This window comes from Octopus bimaculoides, chromosome 4, assembly GCF_046866305.1.
Source record: "Octopus bimaculoides isolate indiv1 chromosome 4, ASM4686630v1, whole genome shotgun sequence".
Lineage (NCBI taxonomy): Eukaryota > Metazoa > Mollusca > Cephalopoda > Octopoda > Octopodidae > Octopus > Octopus bimaculoides.
In genome coordinates, this window is record NC_142931.1 from 24,752,381 (window position 1) to 24,769,119 (window position 16,739).

Consider the following 16,739-nt stretch of genomic DNA (forward strand, 5'->3'; position numbering starts at 1 on the left):
AAATTAGCCCATTTCCTAAAGTCCAAAGAAAAGACGGCAGGTAATTGAAAATGAAGTATTTTTTTAAATAAAAAAACAGAAAATTGAGTAAATAGGTTAGGTTAAAACAAGCTGCAAAGTAATAATAATGAAATTAATAATATTAATATTATTATTATTAATAATAATATTTATCTGTCTCACTTTTAAAGACTTAGCTGTCGTTCACAAGTAAGTCACCAGGTTCAGAAATTTTCCCATACACAAGCGCACACACAGACACACGGATGCATACAAATAGTACAGCAGAAAACAAAAAACATCTTCCTCATGGTGCAAATAGAAGCAGTAGCATGAGAAATTTATGAATGGATCTATTGATTTTATTGAGGTGGAGGCACAGGTAAGCCGCAATCACAGAAGCTGATCAATATTCTATAATTGAACTACAGCTTCTGTTACTACTGCTGCTGCTGCTACTATGGTACTTTTTTTTTTAACAGTGATTTGACAGTGATGGTGTAGGGGTCGTGGTGGTGGTGGGGGGGGGGGAGGTAGTGATTCTCTTTCAGTTTCTTCATGAATGAACATTTCTCAGCAATATCTCAGTCCAGTCATTTTACTACAGATTCTCAAGCACAAATGGGAAATGAGACAAAAACAAGAGAGTAATGTACAGAAACTAATCTAATACTTTCCTGATAGGTCTATTAATGAAACACGCATTACCTTATTACGTATATATGTGTGTGTGCCTATATATATATAAATATATATATATATATGTGTGTAAGCATGTATTTACATAAGTGCGCAGCTGACAAATAAACAGATGTGTATATATAAACAAATGAAAGCATACATGAATGAATGATGTTTAATGGGAGTATTTCTGTGAATGTACACAAATCGCTGTGTGAATATATCATTAGAGTAATTATATGAAGAATAAATTTGTGTGTGTGAGTCTGTGTGTACATAGAGAGAAGCTATACGCATGCATATGAGTATGCGCGCACGCAAGCACACACACAAAACAACAACAATAACAATTGCATCTAGTATTTGTTAAACAAAGTTATATTTAACTACACAGAATTTTTGAATATATATATAAAGATGATTCTCTGTGTGTGTATATATATATATATATATATATACAAACACACATATATATATACACACACATATACATACACACATATATTTATAAATATATATATACACATACATATAATTCTATGCATATATATATATATATATATATATATATATATATATATATACACATATATACATACATATACACATATACATACACACACATATATATATATATATATATATATATGTATATACGTACATACATACACACATTTATACGTATACATGCATACACATATATACATATATATATACATATATATGTATGTATATATATATATATATATATATACATGCACATTTATATACGTATATAATTGTGGTATGTATATATATATATATATATATATATATATATACACACACACATATATATATATATATTCATCTGCTTGGGTTGACAGATGACAAACACACTAATATGGTGTTTCCTTTTGTCTCTTTTTTTTTTTTACTACTCTTTAAGCATGCCAACAGCTAACAACTAACTAGTATAATAATTTACATAAATAGAACAGAATTTCAATGCACATATTATTGAATTTCAATGAATCACATGTAAAACACACACACACACACACACACACACACATTAGTATCCTTGTATACATATAGAAAACCAAGTTTTCAAGGTCACTTTCAAAAGCATTTATAAATTTATATATCTATGTCTCCTTAACTAAGTACTTTCACAGTTTGGAAAATATTAAGGACAATTAATGACAATTTTAGAATAATTGAATAAATAATAGAACAAATAATTTGGTGAACAGATATACATATACATATAAAAATAGTAAACAAAATTAATGACTGTGTAATCAATTAAATAATCACAGTTAGTTGGGTTGAATTATGTCTTAAGTAAGTGATTGAATACATTATACATCTCTCTCTCTCTCACACACATACACACACACACATTTACATACATACAAACACAGACATATATATAGATAATATACATACATACACAATGCCAATATTAAGTGATAAATAACAACATTCACTAATGAAAGGACTCAATACAGGTTTAGACTATTTAGAATATCTTAAAAGATATTGAATAAACATCAAGATAGTTAAAATTTGAAATTATAATTCACCCATACATACATATATACACACATATATACATGCATACATACACACAAGCGCGCATGCGAGCGAGCGAGCGTGCACATGCACACATATGTTATGAATGTGTTTTTATATATTAGGATCAAATCATTAAATCATTGTGATTCAGTCTGTGCTGGAGCACTGCCATAATGTGTGATTATATGTGTATTTATGAGTCATGAGTGTGAATGCATGTTTGTGTGATGTGTATATGTATGCGTGTGTGTGTGTGTGTGTCTGTGTTTGTGTGTATAGGTATTTATGTATTTATATATATACAGAGAGACAGAGAGGGGGGTAGTGAAAGAGAGACACAATAAGAAAAAGAAAATGCAAAAAAAGTATAAAGGGATCTAATCAAAACTTAAAAATTAAATATGCATAAAAAAATTTTTATTTGTTGATTAGATTTAATTTTTAGAATTTCACATCATCATTTATCTAATTTTCTTGACGTAATAACGATGTAAAATATTTGCATGCAATTACAGTATGTCTGTATGTGTGTGTGTGTACATGTTTGCATGTGTATATCTGTCATGGTATATCCAATACATTCATCTATGTGATATCGAATTATAGTAACTGAAGTGCAGACTACAATTTGAACACACACACATTGATATATCACGAAGAAATACTCTTCACACAGCAAAAGCTGGCTGTAAGTCTGAAATTTAAAACTGTCACGTCACAAAACAACAGACTGGGGTAGCATCTGAACAATCTTTTGTTACGTACCTGTTCCATTACCAATCCTCATTTTTTGGTTGACATCCAGTACAGGTTGGAGACTGAGAAGCAGTATGTGAATAAAACTACATTTATTATACCATGCAAGTAGTACATCAACCTCTTGTACTACTTTAGTAGTTGTTGTTTTGCTCAGAATCAGTCCTGACTGAGTACATCTAAGTCAGGTGGTTTTGGTCACATGCATTCCAACCCCAACCACCCTAACCTTTATATAGAATTTTTCTTTTATAATTATTATCTTTTTTTTTAACTGGACTTTTCTGGAGGAAGGGTACAATGCCCCACAGACTTTCTACGTTCTTTAATACTGGTAAGATTGACAAGGTTAATGTTCCTTTTCCACGGTGGTTATACAAATATATGTGCAGAGTGGGAATTTTAGAAGATAGTGTTCTGGGGAGGAAGGATTGGATGCTGTAGTTAATGCAAGTCTTGAGTGGGCCACAATATGAGTAGTGAAAGGAAGAGAGAGATAAACAAGAGAAAGATTGTCTGAGTGGAGGCAACACAAAACCTGAAAGATCTGAGGAGAGGAAAGGTATTATAGTAGTAGTAGAAAGGTCAGAGGAAGGAGACATCACATTTGTGGCAAGTGACTTCATGACAATCAATTGGGTGGCTTTTTTTCTTCGGATATGGTTGAAAAAATCTATAGTGCAGCAACAGAAGCAGCACTCTTCCATATATGTAAATCATAATTTATTGCAGGTCTTTGCTGAGTTTTGTATAAAGGTTAGTAGTTGGAGAATGATGAAATGTTTTCTGACCTTGAAAAAGAAGGCTACTATTTGTGATGCAGTCTTCACTAAAATGAGGATAGGATGTGCCTTGTCCATGAAAGATCATAGTGATAGTACAGCTTGGAATATGTAGGGATTCTGAGGGTTCGTGCTGTTTATATTTAGGAGGAGGTATGATAATGTCATCTTGAAATATGCAGCAATTGTGTCTTTTTGCTGTCGAACATAAAATTGATATGACACTATTAGAGAATGTTTTCAAGCTCTCTGTTCATGGAGTAGGTGCGAATTTGATGCACAATATCTTAGTTACACGTAGATGATGCTTTGGTATGTAATGTTAAGGATTAAATGGTGATATCACGCAAGTAGGAGATGATGTTGCAAGTGACAGCAAGCATAATGTTAAATTGCTAAAGCAAAAGTATTGGGTACATAACAAAGCGTTGGGTTATACAAGAGTGAGGGTCAGTAAGCGCTTAGTAAACATACACCATGATGATGCGATATGAGAGGAAGCCACTGATCAAAGAGATGAAATCAGGTAGCATTGCTAGTAATTCATGTACCAAGTTACAGCTTGTAGAATTATCAAGGTTGAAGAGTAGAGAGAAGGAAAAAATCATAAAAGTTGGCAGAAATTTTTTTGGCAAGAAGCCAAAAAGATCAGTTGCAGTTTGGGAGTAAGGAATGTTTGCAGGTTATGCAATGCATGGAGGCATCTTTCACAGTTCAGATGATGAATGTGCAGGGGTTGCAGCATTGGACAAAAGCTATTCATTAACCATAAGAATTTTTCAGGATGAGTGATTTTCTCCAACTGTTGTAGATGTGTTCTTTACTTGAAAAAACTGTAGAGCAGTAATGGATGAACCACTTGGGAGATTTGAAGTTAAGAGTTTGTGAAATATGAAATGACATAACTAGAAGAATAGTTTGTCACCCTTCAGCTGTTTGTAATGGGACAAGGATGAACAGAACAGCATGTAACTGAAGGAGCTTGAATACTTAACTGACTTCATATGTCAAAGGGTCTAGGAGGTGGCGGGGGGGGGGATCATTGCATAAATAGTGCTACAATGGCAATTTATTCAAATTAATAAAATTTAATTATGCACTTATGAACACTCTTTCTCTGTTATATCTATAAAGCAAAGGTACATCAGATACCTGTTTAGTAAAATAATATTAAAACATCCAGGAGATATTCTTAACTGAATTTTAAATTACTTTAGAGTAATTTTTTTAATATATTTAATAAAACATTCAACACTTGATTATATTTTATAATATTACAAATGGTCAGATGCAGGTATGGTTGTATAGTGAAGAAGTTCACTACCTAGGTAAGTAGGTTCAAGTTCAGTGCAACTGTGCAGCACCTTGCACAAAATTTCTTCTGCTATCGTCCAAAGTTGACCAAAGTTTTCTGAGTGGATTTGATAGATAACATCTGAAAGTTTCTGGATGGATGGATGGATGGATGGATGGATGGGTGGATGGATGGATGGGTGGGTGGGTGGATGGATGGATGCATGCATGCATGCATATGTGAGCATTTGTATATCTGTGTATATTAGCACTTCATTGAATACCACTGAGCAACCAGTAATGACATTGTTGCAGCTTCCCCTGTCAACAAATCAGCCATTGGCTATGTGCTTTTGAAAACATGTGGAATATAAGGTCCCTTACTAGAAAGGGTTGGCAACAGGAAGGCATCCAACTGTAAAACAATACCATGATATTATATCCATGTAACCCATGCTAGCAGATAAAAACAAGCATTAAAAAAATGATCAAACAAATATCATAGATGATTTTGAAAATACACAAAGACTGTAATAAGAGACTTGGGAACAGCTTGCCTGTGTAAGTGCACTGAATCAAAAACTCTGCATAATGGACACCAGTAGGTTTCAGGTGTCATCAGGTGAGAATGTGTACATTTTGAGGCCTTCTTCTCAACAGCTTTACAGTGCACCAACCCCTATCACTGATATATTAAGTCTAGAATTGAACCCATGACTGAGTTTTTGACTTTCAAAGTTCAACTCTAAACTTCACAGGCTTTGAATTTAAATTCATACATTTCACAATCAACATCTACCATTTTAATATTCTGCCTGTCTTGCGCATCACAAGTGATATACAGGACATATTGTTTCTATTGTATTTTTTTCTTTTTAAAATCTCTTAATTTCTTATTACCTAACTACCATGTTCATTCCATGATGCCTAACATTTCTAAGACAATAATATACTGTATTGAAAGAAACGTTCCATGGACATTCACAAGAAATATAACAGGCTTTTTTGCTTCATTGAATTAACTATTTCCAACAATGATAAAAACCATAATTTTCTGTCCATTTCCTTTTCCCATACAAATTTGGGTTTGATGGGTATGCTCAATCACAGCATCTTGCCCCTGACTGTAGTCTTATGTCATCTCCTTTATGAGGTTCAGTTTCCCATCAGTACTTTTTCTTATGACTCCTTCTATTTGGATTGTCAAATGCTTCTTCACTCAACTGTTATCCTTCATATGCATCACATTGCTATACCAACATAGTCTTATCTCTTTGCACATTACAGCTTTTATCTTTTACTTGTTGCAGTCATTGGACTATGGCCATGCTGGAACACTGCCTTCAAGGGTTTAATCAAACAAATTGCCCCAAGTAATTATTTTTTTCTAAGTCTGGTACTTGTTCTATCAATTCCTTTTGCTGAACTGCCAAGTCACAGGGATGTGAACAAACCAACACTGGTTGTTAATTGGCAGGAGGGACAAATACAAAGTCATATGCACACACAATGGGCTTCCATACAGTTTCTGCTTACCAAATTCACTTACAAGGCATATCTTGGTCCTCTGTCATCTTTTTGTAAGGTTCGGTGTTTTGAGATTGGCCTTGAATACTTTGTCCTCTGTCTTCCAGGATCTCCCTCTTCCACAGATGCCATCCACTTTAAGTCATTGGCCCTTCTTTATGCAACTGTCTACATTCATCTGCATCACATGACCAAACCAGCATGGTCATCTTCTCTCTTACACACTGCATCTAATTCATCCCATGCCTAACTGTTCTCTCCATACATTAGTGCTCTGTTGCACATGTACAATGACACTGCACATCCAGCAGAACATACCAACTTCATTTCTCTCTCATCTTTGCATTCCTCTGCATCCCAATCCCACATCTCATTGCCATGTATACATGCATCATACAATCTTCCTTTTACTCAGAGAGCCTTTTGGTTGCCAACACAAGTAAAAGCTCTCTGAATTTTCTGCATTGCATTCTTATTCTAGTGATTACACTTTTGGTACATCCTCCTCCATTGTTAATTAGGCCACCAAGATAGCAGAAATTACCTACTACTTCTAGAGAGCCTCTGGTACATTTGAAGAAATCAGTTTTCTGAGTTTAAAATCCTTTGGATAGAAAGTCGAAGGCTGCATGTGAGACTTGACTCCACATCCCCTATGGACATGACACATCAACAAGATGATATAGATTTATGTCCCATGGGCATCACTTGACTTTTCCTATCCAAAAGGAATTTTCAACCCAATATTTATGTACTATTATTTATAGTTTTATTTACTTTGAGATCCATTATTCCAAAAAAGAATTATTCTACATTCCCTCAAATCTTATAAATTCTTATGGCACACCATTTTGAGCGTGGCCGTTGCCAGTATCGCCTGACTGGCCTTCGTGCAGGTGACACGTAAAAGCACCTACTACACTCTCTGAGTGGTTGGCGTTAGGAAGGGCATTCAGCTGTAGAAACTCTGCCAAATTTAGATTGGAGCCTGGTGTTGCCATCCGGTTTCACCAGTCCTCAGTCAAATCGTCCAACCCATGCTAGCATGGAAAGCGGACGTTAAACGATGATGATGATGATGATTTTAACTTTGGGCTTCACGGAGGCAATGACTAGTGACTAAGACCTTTGGTGATATGGTGTGCTTGAGAAAACCTTTCGAACCAAGTGAAATCATAGTTGTGGCCGATGCTGGTGTCATGTAACTGGCATCTGTGCTGGTGACACATAAAAAGCAACTTTCGAGTGTTAAGCCTCACAGAGGTTAGGTGGCCGATGCCGGTGGCATATGGAGGCAATGACAAATGACTGAGACCTTTGGCATTATGCCCTGCTTGAGAAGAAGACCCATCAAGCCGAGTAAAATCACAGTCATTTGTAATACATTGGAGTTTGTACAGTTCCGTTAACCAGCTCCATGTCAAACCATCCAACCCATGCCAGCATGGAAAGAGGACACTAAGTTATGATGATGATGAAGTTGCATGACAAAATGTAAAAATATTATTACAGTGTCACCCAAATGGCACCCATGCTGGAGGCATGTAAAAGCACCCATTACACTCTTGAAGTGGCTGACATTAGGAAGGGCATCCAGCCGTAGAAACCATGCCAAACCATTCCAAATAGGAAGGCGGCGAGCTGGCAGAAACATTAGCATGCCGGGCGAAATGCTTAGCAGTATTTTTCGTCTGTCTTTACGTTCTGAGTTCAAATTCCACCGAGGTCGACTTTGCCTTTCATCCTTTCAGGGTTGATAAATTAAGTACCAGTTACGCACTGGGGTCGATATAATTGACTTAATCCGTTTGTCTGTCCTTGTTTGTCCCCTCTATATTTAGCCCCTTGTGGACAATAAAGAAATAAAAAAAACCATGCCAAATCAGACAGGAGTCTGGTGCAGCCTTCCAGCTTGCCAGCCCTGGTCAAACTGTCCAACCCATGCCAGCATGGACAACGGACGTTAAATGATGATGATGATTTTCCCAGCATCTACACATCATGTATGATACACATTCCCAATTTTTTTCAACCACCAGAGTAATATAGAACTAATGAGTGGAAAGGAAAGATTCATATTACTCAGAATATGTGAACCATTGATTAACTAAAAGCCTGAAAACAAGCATGAAAACAACATTTAGAACAAACTTATGAAAATGCTTTGGACAGGCAAAGGGTTAAAGCAATGTGCCAGTTTAAACCATTTCATATTATAACCAAGAGATAAGATAGATTATTAACAAATGTAAGACTTCTAGGCTAACAGCACAAGTCATTTCGTCATAAATAATCCTCATACTAACCATGTAGATCATATTATAACTGACATCTCCAACATTGTCCAACCCATGCCATGGAAAACAGACATTAAAGGATGATGATGATGATGATGATGATCTCACTGACAGTTTTGTGTTAAACAACATGCCTGAGCCAATTATTTTTACTTTTTGTCATGCAGCTTCATCATTGTCATCATCATCATCATTTAGTGTCCTCTTTCCATGCTGGCATGGGTTGGATGGTTTGACATGGAGCTGGTTAGCAGAGAGCTGTCCAGACTCCAATGTATTACAAATGATTCCATGTATTTTATCTTATTTCATGGTTTAAGCATAAGTTATTTCATTTCATTTCATTTTCTACAGCTATGAAATCATCTCATGTATCCTCAACTGCCGCACTTCATCATTTATTAAACTAACACCAGTGACCTGTCCTGCTATATAAATTATTCTCTCCCACTATCACTTATGGGTTTATATAAGTAATATACTTTTATAAGTGATCTTTATTATGATTAGGAAAATTCACCAATTAAAACCACAATAAATCAATAATTCATAATTTCAACCTGTCACTTCATCTTGATTTGAATTATGTGTGTATGTGTAAATACACACACACAAATACGCACGCGCGCACGCGCACACACACACACACACACACACACACACACACACACACACACACACACACACACACACTTTAGCTTCAGTGTGAAAATAGACACCATAATTCAACCACAATGCTCTCAGCAGCCAAGGAAGTACAATAAGGTAACCAATCAATTTGTTTCTAATGTTGGTAAAGCCATCATCAGGTTTATTTACTTTTCTATGCCTGTTCAGAAGATTCAGTGAACACTACTCTATGATAAATATAAGATCAGAATACAGAATAGACATAACCTTATTTACATAGTGGTAGAAAGTTGGCCACATGTCGATTATTTACTGACAATGTGTTAAGCATTAACTGAAGCATCAACAATGTATATTAGATTAAAACTATAAACAAATTTATATCTTTAATAAGCATACAGTGGAAGTCATCATCATCATCATCATTTAACATCGGTTGTCCATGCTGGCATGGGTTGGATGGTTTGACCAGAGCTGGTAAACTGAGGGGCTGCACCAGACTCCAGTCTGATTTGGGCACAGGAGCCAGTTGCATGACACCAGTATCTGCCACAACTACAATTTCGCTTGGCTTGATGGGTCTTCCACTCAAGCACAGCATATTGCCAAAGGTCTCAGTCAACTGACATTGCCTCCGTGAGGCCTGATGCTCAAAAGGTGCTTTTTATGTGCCACTGGCACAAGTGCTGGTTGTGCAACACCAGCATTGGCCACATTGCCTCCATGAGACCCACACTTTATTTTGCATGTAACTCTGCTATTTTGTGTTTCATTTTACAGTTCATCAAATGAAAATTAAATTATTTCTCAATCATAATCTCTGTTATTAAGCAAATTATCCATGTGATTCAAGAAAACTATGCCCCTACCTTTGTTTTGACAGGTTGAACGTAAAAGTAACTACACTTTACATTGCAGAGAATTATTTTCTTAATATCTGACGTAGTAAATTTGGGATTTGTAGAATATAATACTGCTATGTGAATAATAATATTTTTCTCTGTTTCTCAGTACTATTATATTACGGTGCATTTTAGATCATATAAATTGGGGTTGAAACCTGGTCATAAATGGAAGAACAATAGTAAAAAGACAGCCATTGAGAATTGCACTGAATTGAACACCTTTTATAACTTCACCATCTCCATCTACGCTGTACAATGTTGTCTCTCTCAAATTAGACTCACTAATTTGATCATTAGACATGTTCCACTCATCTTGTTTGGTAATCATTGCAAATGACCAGTATTTGCATATAAATATCTGTCCCCCATTCTACACCAATTCTATTTCTTTCCAATACATAAAACAGATACCAAACACTCCAAATACACCAGAAACTGTTGCCTTTCCTTCTCAGGTGAAAAACTTTAGAATTCCTACCATCAACACTGGCACGAAGATAAGTAAGTCTGGAGAGGTTATAGAAATGCTAGAGCAGGAGCAAGTTGATGTGTGGTGTGTACAAGAGATAAGATGGAGTGAAGTTTCTACCAGACTTCTCATAGGTTAGAAACCCATTTTGAAATTCTTGTGGGTGGGTAACAACACTGGAATTGAGGAGAAGACATATTGATAGCAGAAAAACAGAGATAAACATAATTAATATAGTCAAACATAATAATTAAGCTTATATAAATATAGTCCTGAACAACAAGGAAGCAACTGTGATCTCCACATATGCACTACAATTAGAACTGATAGATGAGCAAACAGACCATTTTTTTTCTTGCTACTTGCCATAAGTTATCTTGCAGATTACTTCAATTACAAATGAGAGTGACTGCATTGTCATGGCTGATGGTGTTACCAAACATATCTAATGGAGACATTATGCAACACAATATATTGGCTGTTCCAATATATATGGAAACTAGAATCAGGATAGATGGAAAGAAGATGAATCAAGACTCATGTCACCAAAAACACATGTTATACAGCTAAATTCTAGTTTGTGCTTGATTTAAATAGCTATTTTCTACAAGTTCTCTTTGTGGGCATAGAAATGAGGGTTACTTGTCTTCTGGTGACTGGCCAAGGAACTGTGAAACATGTTAGGATGAACTCCTTTGTTTTTCTGAATGCAAAGAGTTGCATTAACATCTGTTTAAAGTTTTACAACAAAAGGAATAAAAACTATTGTTTAACTGCTTAAAATTTATCTTAACTTTTGTAATGCATGCTGTTTTATGCATAAATATCTATTAATTATTCAATGCATGATATGCAAATTAATCTAACCATTTTAGCTAATTGCCAGTTTATTTTTGATTTAAACAGCTATTTGCTATAAGTTTTCTTCATAGGCAGGGGAATAAGTGGGTAAATGACCTCTGAAAAGAGAATAAAAATTATGTGTGTGTGCATAATTATGTGTGTGTTGATATATATATTTTTCGTGATCGTTACCAGTGTCGCCTTACTGGCACATTAGAAAATCATTCGAGTGAGGTTGTTGCCAGTGCCGCTGTACTGGCTCCTGTGCAGGTGGCACATAAAAAACACCATATTGAGCGTGGCCGTTGCCAGTACCATGTGACTGGCGCTCGTGCCAGTGGTACGTAAAAGCACCTACTACACTCTCGGAGTGGTTGGCGTTAGGAAGGGCATCCAGCTGTAGAAACTCTGCCAGATCAAATTAGAGCCTGGTGCAGCCATCCGGTTCACCAGTCCTCAGTCAAATCATCCAACCCATGGAAAGCGGATGTTAAACGAGTGATGATGATGATGATGATGATGATGATGATGATGATGATATTCTTGTGAACCAATTATCATGAAAAATGGTGACAGTTTTGTTAATTGTAGAGGATGATGCATCTATTCAAAATGATGGGGTGAAAACGTCCACGAATGTTTTGTCAAAAGACTCTGTTTGTTGTATTTACTTGTAGTAGTAAAGTAATACACTTTGATCTTAACCAAAAGATCAAGACCAATAATTTGTAGATATGACAGTACATGCTGCCCACCAAAATTAATGGGTCAGGATGATATACAAACACATGATACTTCTGCCATAAAAAATATCAGCTTTTCAGCTTACATTTTTACTGGTTCACTGAATAGCTGACACTCCCATAAACATGGTTCATATCGATTAGTTCCCCCCCGTCAACCTTAACTATGGAAGAACATCAAAGAAATAATTGAAAATGTAAATGGTTTCATTGTTGAACACCATCATTCTTCAAATGCTTTCATTATTGAATACTTTTGTTCTTTCAATATAAATGCATGTTAAGTAACAACAATGAGCATCTTTGAAATAACATGACACACCAACAACTTCAGTAATGCATGGCATTTTCTCCAAAGCAGGTTAGTTTTATGTTCATGAGGTGTCCATGTGGCATCAGTTACTTGGTCAAACTCATTTTGAGATATTTACTATAGTTTTAACCCAGTGGTTCCCAAACTGCTTTCCCACCCAGACCACATTCCTAGCCCCCCCCCCCCACCACCACCACCACAAACACAGACCACTTTCTGCAGCAAATTCAAAACAAGTCTTTCATAAATAAAAACTTAACCTAATGAACCCATTCTTTTGTTGTTTTTACATGCATTGTCCCCTTTTGGCCACCCCATTATCACCCCCACTATTCGCCCCCCACCCTGCCCCGGATTTTCCACTACCTCCAGCGGGGGTGGTACTGCCCACTCTAGGAACCACTGGTTTAACCTATAATTCTGAGTAGTGTCTAACCTGCATGAATTTTCATTTATATCATCTTAACTCTTTTACTTGCTCTTTACTCTTTTACTTGTTTTCAGTCATTTGACCGCCGCCATGCTGGAGCACCGCCTTTAGTTGAGCAAATCGCCCCAGGACTTATTCTTTGGAAGCCTAGTACTTATTCGATTGGTCTCTTTTGTCGAACCGCTAAGTTATGGAGACATAAACACACCACCATCAGTTGTCAAGCGATGGTGGGGGGGATAAACATATTCACACACATACATATATATATATACATATATACGACGGGCTTCTTTCAGATTCTTTCAGGTATTAGTTGGCACAGGGCTATAGCAGAAGACACTTGCCCAAGGTACTGTGCAGTAGGACTGAACCCAAAACTACATGGTTGTAAAGCAAGCTTCTTACCCACACAGCCATGCTTGTGCCTATAATTGATAATTTTTTTCAATTCAATCTTAACATTCAGTAATGAAAGTATTTAAAGAAAATACGCATTTGAAAGTGAAACTATTTACATTCTCATTTATGTCATTTCCATCCTTCCATATGTACATTGATATGACTGCCTTCATAAATATCAGTTCTTGAACTTATAGCATTCATAAAAGCAAATTGACAGGATTGTCTTAACCAATAGTACTGAATGGCTTAAAGACAGTTATAAAGATTTAATTGAAATGATGATATTTACAAAAATATTACAATATCATTTATAAACTATTGAAAGAGTAACAAATAATTATCATTATTCCAGAAGTTCTTTAATTACAATATTCACAGTAAAACTGTGATTTCAAGTTTTCCATCATAATTTATCAGTTTATGAAGATTGTGTCTAATTCTCATCCTGCTTAAAGCAACATAAAGCTAACTTCTTACTACAGTCCACTCAAATTTTAATTCTCTCACTATTACTCATATTCTATTTCCCAGTCAGGGTAGAGTGATATCTCATCCTTCTACTCACTTTCATTTTATGTTTGCTGTTAGTCACTCACTCACCCACTCTCTATATATTGTTTGATACCCTCTTCGACACTTTCTCTTTGACATGACAGTAGATAAATACATCTAGTTCATTATCTTTTATCTTTTACTTGTTTCAGTGATTAAATTGAAGACACGCTGGGGCACCCCTTAAAAAATTTTTGTCAAACAAATTAACCCCAGTACTTTTTTTGAAGCCTAGTATTTATATTATCAGTCATTTTGGCAACCCACTAAGTTACAGGGGTGTAAATACACCAACACCAGTTGTCAAGTGGTCATGGAGTACAAACACAGATACACATATATACAACAGGCTTCTTTCAATTTCCATTTACCAAATTCACTCACAAGGCTTTGGTTAGCCTAAGACTTTAGTAGAAGACACTTCCGCAAGGTACCATGCAGTTAGACTGAACCCTAAATCATGTGGTTTGGAAGCAAGGAAAAACAATGAACACATTGACTAACAGTCTTAGATATGCTACCCTGCAACGGAAAAATTGGATGCTCATAGCTGGAATGACTTCCATTACAGACCTAAGGCACCACACCAGCAAAAACAATCTATCAACTACAAAACCTAGAGCGATAACAGTTACAAAATGATTCAACAGAGTGGTTTTGTATGGTTGCTTGCACTGCTTGAAATACCAGCCAAGTATCTCCTAAATTTCACTCTACCATCTTGAAAAAAAAGAAGGAAAGAATACATTAAATGATGTAGTCCCAGATGCACAATATTCAATATCTGATATAAAATTAGGGTTAAACAACAGCAGTTACAACAACAACAGTAGCAACAATAACAAAAAAAAAAAAAAGAAATAACAGAAGTCCATGTCCATACCCCCACCCTACTCTGCAACTTGTGAAGATCTACAAGAAATGTCAAAATTCATAGAGTACCTATTTGTGGTAACTTTTTACTGAAACCTTACTATGATCACTTGAGAAATGCAACTCTATGAAGTTGATAACAAGCAGAGCTAAAACTGTCAGATTTCTTCCTTGCACCTGTTATCTATCAGCCTATATTTCTAGCTTTTATTTCTCTGTCTGCCTGTCTGTCTCTCCTTGTCTGTTTATCTATCTGCTTTTATTACATTTTTGATTTGTTTTTCCTTTATCCAAAACATCTGTTTAAAATAATGTTTACATAATAGCTTTATATATATATATTTATAAATACACACACACACACACACACTCACACAAGCATGTATAATAGTATACTAACTAAAAGTTCAATGGTTCACCTCCTACAACTGACACTGCACAGTGTTTATTGTCAAACCAAATACTCACTGGCCATTAAATAGGTACCATGTATCAGATACAACCTAGCAATGGAAACACTGAAAGCACTGAGTGGTTTGTTAGATTGCAGTTAGCTGAGTTCCCGGCATGCTAACGTTTCTTATTTCTTTATTGCCCACAAGGGGCTAAACACAGAGGGGACAAACAAGGACAGACAAAGAAATTAAGTCGATTACATCGACCCCAGTGTGTAACTGGTACTTAATTTATCAACCCCAAAAGGATGAAAGGCAAAGTCGACCTCGGCGGAATTTGAACTCAGAATGTAGCGGGAGACGAATTACCGCTAAGTATTTCATCCAGCATGCTAACGTTTCTGCCAGCTCACCACCTTAATGAGGAGTAATAATGAAACTGTGATGTTCATACTTTTCCAAAAGGCTTAATCATATACTTTCATACATAAACACAGGTTTTATTTTTCAAATCAGTTGTTAATTTTCCTCCTTATTTAACATAAAACCATTTCTCACTGATTGGGATACTTCAACTGACTAAGGGACTAGGCTAGACATTATTTTATTGGAAGGTAAGGCACTCTCTTAGCCTTAATCTATTTAACTGATGGCATAAGTACTCATCATCATCACCATCATCGTTTAACGTCCGCTTTCCATGCTAGCATGGGTTGGACGATTTGACTGAGGACTGGTGAACCAGATGGCTACACCAGGCTCCAATCTGATTTGGCAGAGTTTCTACAGCTGGGTGCCCTTCTTAACGCCAACCACTCCGAGAGTGTAGTTGGTGTTTTTACGTGCCACCGGCACGAAGGCCAGTCAGGTGGTACTGGCAACAGCCACACTCAAAATGGTGTATTTTACGTGCCACCTGCACAGGAGCCAGTCCAGCGGCACTGGCAACGATCTCGCTCGAATGACTTTTCACATGCCACCGGCACAAATGCCAGGAAGGCAATTAATAACACTAAAGACAACATCCAAGCATTATAAAACACCAATTCTAAGTGTTGGTGCAAATAAGAGCCAATGAAGGTTACTTGTCCTTCTTGAGCCATTTTACAAACGACTAAAATGATATTTTTGCACATAGTCAAGCTGACACTTTTTTATTAATACTTACGTTCACTTTTTCATAATATTTTAAAATCTAGCCATTTGTATTAACTGTTGAAGCAGATATTTTACAATTGGAAATATTTTTTATAATGATTTGAAACTAAATACAAAGTAAGATCAA

The 16,739-nt window shown here is 35.9% G+C and overlaps 1 protein-coding gene and 1 long non-coding RNA gene across 7 annotated transcripts in view; one reads left to right on the forward strand and one right to left on the reverse strand.

The window, feature by feature from the left end:
- Positions 1 to 15,047, forward strand: part of LOC149135989 (uncharacterized) — a 17,680-nt gene extending 2,633 nt beyond the window's left edge. The window contains exon 2 of the long non-coding RNA XR_016241426.1: positions 13,304 to 15,047. This is a non-coding gene — a long non-coding RNA (uncharacterized LOC149135989). The remainder of the gene's footprint in view (positions 1 to 13,303) is intronic.
- Positions 1 to 16,739, reverse strand: part of LOC106883075 (uncharacterized) — a 335,438-nt gene that overhangs the window by 224,646 nt on the left and 94,053 nt on the right. Inside the window, exon 1 of one of the 6 annotated variants that reach the window (XM_014933993.3) lies at positions 3,007 to 7,881. The exons of the other annotated variants lie outside the window; for them this stretch is intronic. The gene's annotated coding sequence lies outside the window, so the exon portion shown is untranslated. Of the gene's footprint in view, positions 1 to 3,006; positions 7,882 to 16,739 lie in introns of those variants that run through there. 6 annotated transcript variants of the gene reach the window in all.